Here is a 9,899-nt window from a genome sequence, read left to right on the forward strand (position 1 = left end):
CAGATTACCTTCCAGGTTATGGATATTCACCCATCGTATAGCTGTCTCCTAGGCAGACCATGGATTCACGAGGCTGGTGTCGTGACATCCACCCTAAACCAGAAGCTGAAATTTGTGAAGAATAAGAAACTGGTAGTGGTAGGGGGAGAAAAGGCTCTCCTGGTTAGCCACTTGTCTTCCTTCTCATACATAGATGCCGAGGATGAAGTTAGAACTCCTTTCCAAGCTTTATCTATAGCTGAGCCTGTTGAGATGAGAACTCCTTCATTTGCTTCCTATAGAGATGCGAAATTGTCCATTGAATGTGGTGCAATTGCTGGTCTAGGAAAAATGATTGAGCTGGAAGACAAAAAGTCTCGGGATGGCATAGGCTTTTCTTCTGGGGTCTTCAATGAGAAAGGGTTGTTCAAGAGTGGAGGTTTCATTCACACTGGTCAGGAGGAAGAAACTACTGCTGTCTTGGAAGAGGATGCAGAGGATTCTGACAATTTCGTCATCCTTGGAGGGATCTGCAACAATTGGGTCGCTGTGGATGTTCCTACAGTTGTCCACAAGTCAGCGTAATAATCATTTTGTTTAAAAACCCTTCTCCCATGCCAAAAGGAGAAGTAATAATCATTTTGTTTAAAAACCCTTCTCCCATGATATTTTCATTCAATAAATTCATGTTAAATGTTTGTTTTCCAATTATTTTCCCTTTTCGCTTTTTTCGCATGAAATTGGTGATCACATAAAACCCTAAAAAGAATAAAATCAATATTTTTCATCTGCATAATGATTTGCCTTGTTTGATTTCTAAAAGCTTTTCATATCCAAAATCATTATGCAGGTTGATTTCTAAACCCATTGAACATAATGATCCAACGCCATCTCCCAATTTTGAGTTCCCTGTATTTGAGGCAGAGGAAGATGATGTTGAAGAGATTCCTGACGAGATTACCCGTCTACTTGAGCATGAAAAGAAGATCATTCAGCCGCATCTTGAGAATCTGGAAACAGTCAACTTGGGGTCTGAGGATTGTGTGCGAGAAGTGAAGATCGGGGCACTCCTGGAAGAATCTGTCAAGAAGGGGTTGATCGAATTGCTACGAGAATATGTTGATATCTTTGCTTGGTCGTATGAAGACGTGTCAGGTCTAGATACAGATATTGTGCAACATTTCCTACCTCTAAAGCCTGAGTGCGTGCCTATGAAGCAGAAGCTCAGAAGAACTCATCCTGATATGGCAGTGATGATCAAAGACGAAGTTTAGAAGCAAATTGATGCGGGGTTTCTCGTGACTTCTACATATCCTTAATGGGTGGCCAATATTGTGCCCGTGCCCAAGAAAGATGGAAAAGTCCGGATGTGTGTGGACTATAGAGTTTGAATAAAGCTAGTCCGAAAGATGATTTCCCGCTACCACATATTGATATGTTGGTAGACAGCTAAATTCAAAGTCTTCTCATTTATGGACGGATTTTCCGGATATAATCAGATTAAGATGGCACCCGAGGATATGGAGAAGACAACATTCATCACACCTTGGGGTAACATTCTGTTATCGACTGATGCCCTTCGGTTTGAAGAACGCTGGAGCCACGTATCAACGAGCTATGACTACTTTGTTCCATAATATGATGCACAAGGAGATTGAGGTCTATGTTGATGATATGATTTCTAAGTTAAGAACGGAAGTTGAACATGTAGAGCACTTGGTGAAGCTTTTTCAGCGTTTGAGAAAGTTCAAGCTTCGTCTGAATCCCAACAAGTGTACATTTGGAGTCCGTTCTGGCAAGTTATTGGGCTTTATTGTCAGCGAAAGAGGTATTGAGGTTGATCCTGCAAAGGTCAAAGAAATACAAGAGATGCCTGCGCCCAAAATTGAGAAGCAAGTCTGAGGTTTTCTTGGCCGCTTGAATTATATTTCCAGATTCATATCCCACATGACTGCCACATGTGCGCCGATATTCAAGCTCCTCCGGAAAAATCAGTCTCATGATTAGACCGAGGATTGCAAGAAAGCTTTCGATAGTATCAAAGAGTATCTGTCTGAACCTCCAATCTTGTCTTCGCCTGTAGAAGGAAGACCTTTGATCATGTATCTGACAGTTCTTGACGACTCAATGGGTTGTGTCCTTGGCCAGCAAGATGAATCAGGAAAGAAAGAGTATGTTATTTACTACCTGAGTAAGAAGTTCACTGATTGTGAGTCTCGATACTCAATGCTTGAGAAGACATGTTGTGCTTTGGCTTGGGCTGCTAAGCGTTTACGCCAGTACATGATAAATCATACAACTTGGTTGATATCCAGAATGGATCCAATCAAGTATATATTTGAGAAGCCTGCTTTAACCAGGAGGATTGCCCGTTGGCAGATGTTGTTAGCTGAGTATGATATTGAGTATCGAGCTCAGAAAGCTATTAAAGGTAGTATCTTGGCTGACCACTTGGCACACCAGCCGATTGAAGATCATCAGTCAGTTCAATATGACTTCCCAGATGAGGAGATTCTATATTTGAAGATGGAAGATTGTGATGAGCCTACACTCGATGAAGGGCAAGAGCCTGGTTCCAGATGGAGTATGGTATTTGATGGCGCTGTAAATCAGTATGGAAATGGTATTGGGGCAGTAATCATTACTCCTCAGGGCACGCATATTCCTTTTACAACAAGGCTAACTTTCAAATGCACGAATAATATGGCTGAGTACGAGGCATGTATTATGGGATTGGAAGAATGCATTGATCTAAGGATCAAGCATCTTGATGTTTATGGTGATTCGGCCCTCGTTGTCAATCAGATTAAGGGTGAATGGGAAACGAATCAGCCTGGTCTTATTCCATATAGAGATTATGCGAGGAGGATTTCAACATTCTTTACTGAAGTTGACTTTCATCATATTCCTCGAGATGATAATCGGATGACGGATGCTCTTGCTACGCTTGCTTCGATGATTGTGGTTAAATATTGGAATGAAGTTCCCAATATCACTGTGATGCGCTTAGATAGACCAACTCATGTATTTGCAGTTGAAGAGGTGAAAGATGATAAGCCTTGGTATTACGACATTAAGTGTTTCCTCCAGAACCAGGTTTACCCGCCTGGGGCATCTGTGAAAGATAGGAAGACTTTGAGGAGATTGTCACGCAGTTTCTACCTCAATGGCGAAGTGCTTTATATGAGAAATTTCGACATGGTTCTGCTCAGCTGCGTGGATAGACACAAAGCAGACATGTTGATGACTGAGGTCCATGAAGGTTCATTTGGTACTCATTCCAAAGGACATGCCATGGCTAGAAAGATGTTGAGAGCAGGCTACTAATGGCTGACAATGGAGTCTGACTGCTGCAAATATGTGAGGAAATGCCACAAGTGTCAGATCTATGCGGATAAGATTCATATTCCTCCGACACTCTTGAATGTGATTTAATCACCATGGCCTTTCTCCATGTGGGAATTGACATGATTGGCATGATTGAGCTGAAAGCATCCAACGGACACAAATTTATTCTCGTAGAAATTGATTACTTCACTAAGTGGGTTGAAGCTGCGTCATATGCAAATGTGACCAGGTAGGTGGTTGTGAAGTTTATCAAGAATCAACTCATATGCCGTTATGGTGTGCCAGATAAGATCATTACTGATAATAGATCTAATCTGAATAATAAGATGATGAAAGAGTTGTGTAGTGAGTTCAAGATTGCACACCATAATTCTTCTCCTTACAAACCCAAGATGAATGGGGCTGTTGAAGCTGCTAATAAGAATATCAAGAAGATTATCTAGAAGATGGTTGTTACGTACAAAGATTGGCATGAGATGCTGCCATTTGCTTTGCATGGATATCGTACATCTGTCCGCACTTCAACAGGGGCAACCCCTTTCTCTCTTGTTTATGGCATGGAGGCCATACTCCTAGTAGAGGTGGAGATCCCATCAATGAGAGTCTTGATGGAGGCCAAGTTGACTGATGCTGAATGGATTCAGAGTCGTTATGACCAGTTGAATCTGATAGAAGAGAAGAGATTGACTGCCATGTGTCATAGTCAGTTGTATCAGCAGAGAATGAAGAAAGCTTTTGATAAGAAGGTCAAGCCTCGTGTGTTCCGAGAAGGTGACCTTGTGCTCAAGAAAGTCTTGTCTTTCGCGCCCGATTCTAGGGGCAAGTGGACTCCAAACTATGAAGGTCCATATGTTGTTAAGAGAGCCTTTTCAGGCGGTGCTTTGATGCTCACAACTATGGATGGGGAGGATTTCACTCGTCCTGTGAATTCAGATGCAGTCAAGAAATACTTCGCCTAAAAATAAAAACAGAATAACTCGCTAAGTTGAAAACCCGAAAGGGCAGCTTAGGCAAAAATGAGCGTCTCGATGGATTGAAAACCCGAAAGGGCGATCCAGGCAAAAGTTAGAGACATGAAAAAATGAATATTTGCATCCCGCTAGATTGAGTACCTCATCCTGGGGCAATCTAGGAAAAAACTAGGGATTTGGCAAGTAACTGCATCCTGACAAGACTGCATCCTACAACTGTCGTCCGTCAGAGATTCATGTTCATTCGTCGTCAACTGAAGCTTCTAATACATCAAACTCGAAATTGGTGGAGAAATGGTCATTATGTTCAATGTAGCCCTTTTCCAATATAGATCACCAATTTCAAATTTGTAAAGATCTATGGAGTCTTTCCATTTGCAGGCTACCATTCGATCAAATAAGTTTGAGTTTTTATCCAATTATTTGCACTCTTATTTGTTTCTATTCAACAAATGTTTTGCATGTTTTAATTGAGAAAATGTCATTGTCTTAAATAAACAAGTTTTTCACAAATTGTTTTTAAACAAAGTGAACATTCACAATGACAAAACGATACTTAAGGGATTCTCAGTGCTCTCCCAAGGGTGGCATGATTTCCAACAGGGTAAGACATTTGTTCATATTCCTGGCATGACTGTATCCTCTTTCTCCAGAATATTTTGTTGTGATTTATCTCCTGAGCAGAGTGCTTATTGAGGTTTTTTTACCTCCCCTCTCTTCAGCAGAGCAGTGGTCTTCCCTCCTCAGTAGAAGTGTTTTCTTTGGAAGGTTCGGTATTTGGTGGTTGATCCCCAGTATTCCTTCACTTCCTCGGATAGTTCATCCCCAGTAGAGTTGTTCGTGTGTTGGATCTTATCTATGATGATGTTATCTTCCTCAGATAGATCCCCAGTGGAGTTGTTGGTGTGTTGGATCTTATCTATGATGATGATATCCCCTACGGAGATATTGTTGTTTCCTGGCATATCTAATCCCCAGTAGAGTTGCTTGTGTGGCAGATTTTACTTGTGCGATCTTTGCTCCTCAGCAGGTGTGATTTTCTTGGTGAGTTTGGTCCTTAGTGTTGGATCACCAGATTCCTTCATCTCCCTCAGATGGATTTCCCAGTAGAGTTGCTTTTGTGGCAGTTTCTGCCTGCACAATGAACTCTTTTCTCCGGCTGTGACCGATGATTCCTCCGGAGCCGTTTGTGTTTTTCCTCTCGAGCAAAGTGTATGGTAAAGGTATTTTAGCCTCCTTCCTCCTCAGCAAGTGAGAGATCTTGGTTCGTTTGACCTTTGGGAGCTTCTGGTTGGTGGTTGTATCCCCACAAAGATTTCTCACCCCCTTTTAGATTTTCCCGGCGGAGTGGTTTCCCTAGCAGAACTTATTTGCGTCGTGATCCGGTTCACAGTTGGAATGATTGTTGTTCATTCTGTAACACCCTTCTAAAATACCCCAAATATTTAATTAAAAATAACAATATATCAATCAGAGTAAATATGCAATTAAGGGTGTCACACAATCATTTCACACCATTCACCATAATAACTGTCATGCTCTTTTATTAATTCAAAACATAAACATTTGCATAATACGCAGCAGATAGAAATTTCATCAATCATGTAAAACATGTAACACATTACATGTAAAATTATTCAACAAAGTGAAAACATCCCATCCCGATGTTACATCTATCAGAGCACGACCCACTAAGGAGACTACACTAGACTCCAAGCACTAGCTTCTACTCAATCACTGCTCGTTACCTGAAAAATAGTTGTAAGGGTGAGTTCCTCAATCGATATAATAAGCATTATAAAATATCATGTCATGTTAAGTAATTTAACACATTAATCACCCTAATCACATCACACATTCAGTAACGGCATACATATTATACATCATACATAAATTATGCAATGACATCAACTCAAACATCAACTCAAACATCATACTCAAACATCATACTCAATACCAATACAACTCATACTCATACTCAATATCAACACAACACACGTATAATATTGGAATACATCCATTCATATTATACGCCATACATAAATTATGCAATGAGACTCCATGCATGCGGTACCGACTATTCGTGAACATATAGTTCACCTCACCGATCAAATCCAGATATGGCTACGAAGCCCACTAGTCCCACTCATTTGAGACCTAGTGACTCACTCACTAATTCCTCACCACGGGAATTAGCTACCACCCCCAAGGGCCATGCTATGCACGCTAATTCACCTAGCATGCAAACATCAACAACAGTCCATAATGACTAACTCACTAATTCCTCACCATGGGAATTAGCTACCACCATAAAGGCCACAATATGCATGCTAAATCACCTAGCAATGCAAAAATATCAACAATAATCCACAATGGACATATGCTCACACTCTAAGCCATCAACAGTCCATACACAATTTCATACATAACATATACATTCACAGCATTATGCATACCATCATACATCATCAACACATGTATCAAAACATCATATCATGTCAAATAATTAATCACAGTATTAGCACACTCTACCAATACCTATACTGCTCAAAACAGCGGGAATTAATCCCTATTACATCATACGCCAATATAGGCCAAACACCAATTATGCACACATTATGCAAATATTAATTTTTCACCTTTCCAACAGTGTTAACCGGTTAACGCCCTGGGTTAACCGGTTAACGCAACACAAAACACGCTTTCTGGCAAAACTCAACAGTGTTAACCGGTTAACGCCCTGGGTTAACCGGTTAACGCAGACAGAACAACAATTTTCACAAATCACAACAGTGTTAACCGGTTAACACCTTGGGTTAACCGGTTAACGCAGACAAAACAACAATATTTTCACAATTCATAACAGTGTTAACCGGTTAACACCCTGGGTTAACCGGTTAACGCAAGACAGAAAGCTGTTCCTGCGCTAACACGAAGCAGAATGCAGAATTCTCCGCATTTTCCGTCGTTGGAGGACTTCCGGACCTCCGATTCCAATTCCGTAAAAAGCTATACGTTCGGGAAATCACTACCCATCCAATTACAGATTCAATAACAGTTTTTACGCAACTTATCCAACACAATTTTTCAGCATTCAACATCCCAATTTGGGTCAATTCAACGGTTTATCACTACCCATTACATGTTAATCCATAATACCCATTAAACGACGATAAACCCCCCTTACCTGAGTTAATCCGGCGAATCTTTTAGCTTCAAGCTTTTCTCTTCTCCAACCTTCGCACTCTTTCTCTTCCTCTTTGCCCTTTCTCCACTTCTCTGCCGCTTCTCTGTTTTCACGTGAAACTCTTTTTACCAAATGGAACTCTTTTTCCTTATTTCCAACTTATATACTTTCCAATAATTATTATTCCAATAATAATAATAATAATAATCCAATAATTCCAATTATTTAATTAAATTAATAAATATAATATTAACTTAAAATAAATAATTATCTTATTTTTATCAAGGTGTTACAACTCTCCCCCACTAAAAGAGTTTTCGTCCTCGAAAACATACCTCAAGCGAATAACTCCGGATAAGACTCCTTCATCTGACTCTCAAGTTCCCAAGTCACATTGCCACCCGCTGGTCCTCCCCAAGCTACCTTCACCAAGGCAATCTCTTTACCCCGCAACTGCTTCAACTCTCGATCCTCGATCCTCATAGGTGATGTTTCAACAGTCAGGTTATCTCTCACCTGTACATCATCTATTTGGACTACATGCGACGGATCAGGAATGTACCTCCTCAACTGAGACACATGGAAAACCTCATGCAAATTCGCAAGCGACGGCGGTAAAGCGATACGATAGGCTACCTCCCCTATCCTCTCCAAAATTTGATAAGGACCAATAAATCGAGGTGTCAACTTCTTCGACTTCAAAGCCCGACCAACACCAGTTATCGGAGTAACACGAAGAAATACATGATCTCCCTCTTGAAACTCAAGTGACTTCCTCCTCTTGTCATGATAACTCTTCTGACGACTTTGAGCAATCCTCATCTTCTCCTGAATCATCTTAATCTTTTCCGTAGTTTGTTGAACAATCTCCGGTCCAACCACAGCACTCTCACCGGACTCATACCAACATAAAGGTGTCCGACATCTCCTACCATACAAAGCTTCAAACGGTGCCATACCAATGCTCGAATGAAAACTATTGTTGTAGGTAAACTCAATCAAAGGCAAATAACAATCCCAAGCACCTCCCTTTTCCAAAACACAAGCCCTCAAAAGATCCTCTAGTGACTGAATCGTCCTCTCAGTCTGACCATCAGTCTGCGGATGATATGCAGAACTCAATCTCAGCTTAGTTCCCAAAGCCTTATGCAAACCTTCCCAAAACTTCGATGTAAATCTAGGATCTCTGTCCGAAACAATACTCGACGGAATACCATGCAAACTTACTATTTTCTCAATATACAACTCAGTCAATCTCTCTAACGGATAATCCATTCTGATCGGAATGAAATGAGCCGATTTTGTCAATCTGTCAACAATCACCCAAATAGCTTCAAAATTCTTAATTGTCCTCAGTAAACCAGAAACAAAATCCATACTGATACTATCCCACTTCCACTCTGGAATCGCCAACGGTTGCATTAGCCCAGACGGCTTCTGATGCTCAATCTTTGACTTCTGACAAGTCAAACAAGAATAAACAAAACTCGCAATTTCTCTTTTCATTCCCGGCCACCAAAATAACTTTTTCAAATCATGATACATCTTCGTAGCTCCAGGATGAATACTCAGACCACTACGATGTCCTTCTTCAAGAATACTCTTCTTAAGTTCGGTAACATCCGGAATACACACCCGATTATCAAATTTCAAAACACCATTCTCATCAACTCTGAATTCACCACCTTGACTTTGATTCACTAGAGTCAACTTATCAACCAAAAGCACATCGGATCTCTGACCCTCTCTAATCTCATCCAGAATACCACTCGTTAACTTCAACATTCCCAATTTAACACTATTGTGAGTACTCTCACACACCAAACTCAAGTCTCTAAACTGCTCAATTAAATCCAATTCTTTAACCATTAACATAGACATATGCAATGATTTCCGACTCAATGCATCAGCCACTACATTTGCTTTACCCGGATGGTAATTCAAACCAAAGTCATAATCCTTCGAAAATTCTAACCATCTCCTCTGTCTCATATTCAACTCTTTCTGATCAAACAAATACTTTAAACTTTTATGGTCACTGAAAACCTCAAATCTTGACCCGTACAAGTAATGCCTCCATAACTTCAGAACAAACACCACAGCTGCCAACTCTAAATCGTGTGTCGGATAGTTCCTCTCATGAACCCTCAGTTGTCTCGAAGCATAAGTTATAACCTGCTTATTCTGCATCAACACACCACCCAAACCCAACAATGAAGCATCACAGTAAACCTCAAATGGTTCCGACGAACTCGGTAATATCAGAATAGGAGCAGTAGTCAACCTTCTCTTTAACTCTTGGAAACCTTCTTCACATTTTGAGTCCCAAACAAACGCTTGCCCCTTTCTAGTCAACATCGTCAACGGTAACGTCAACTTAGAAAATCCCTCAATGAACTTCCTATAATAACCAG

This window comes from Lathyrus oleraceus, chromosome 2 (assembly GCF_024323335.1).
Source record: "Lathyrus oleraceus cultivar Zhongwan6 chromosome 2, CAAS_Psat_ZW6_1.0, whole genome shotgun sequence".
Classification (NCBI taxonomy): Eukaryota; Viridiplantae; Streptophyta; class Magnoliopsida; order Fabales; family Fabaceae; genus Lathyrus; species Lathyrus oleraceus.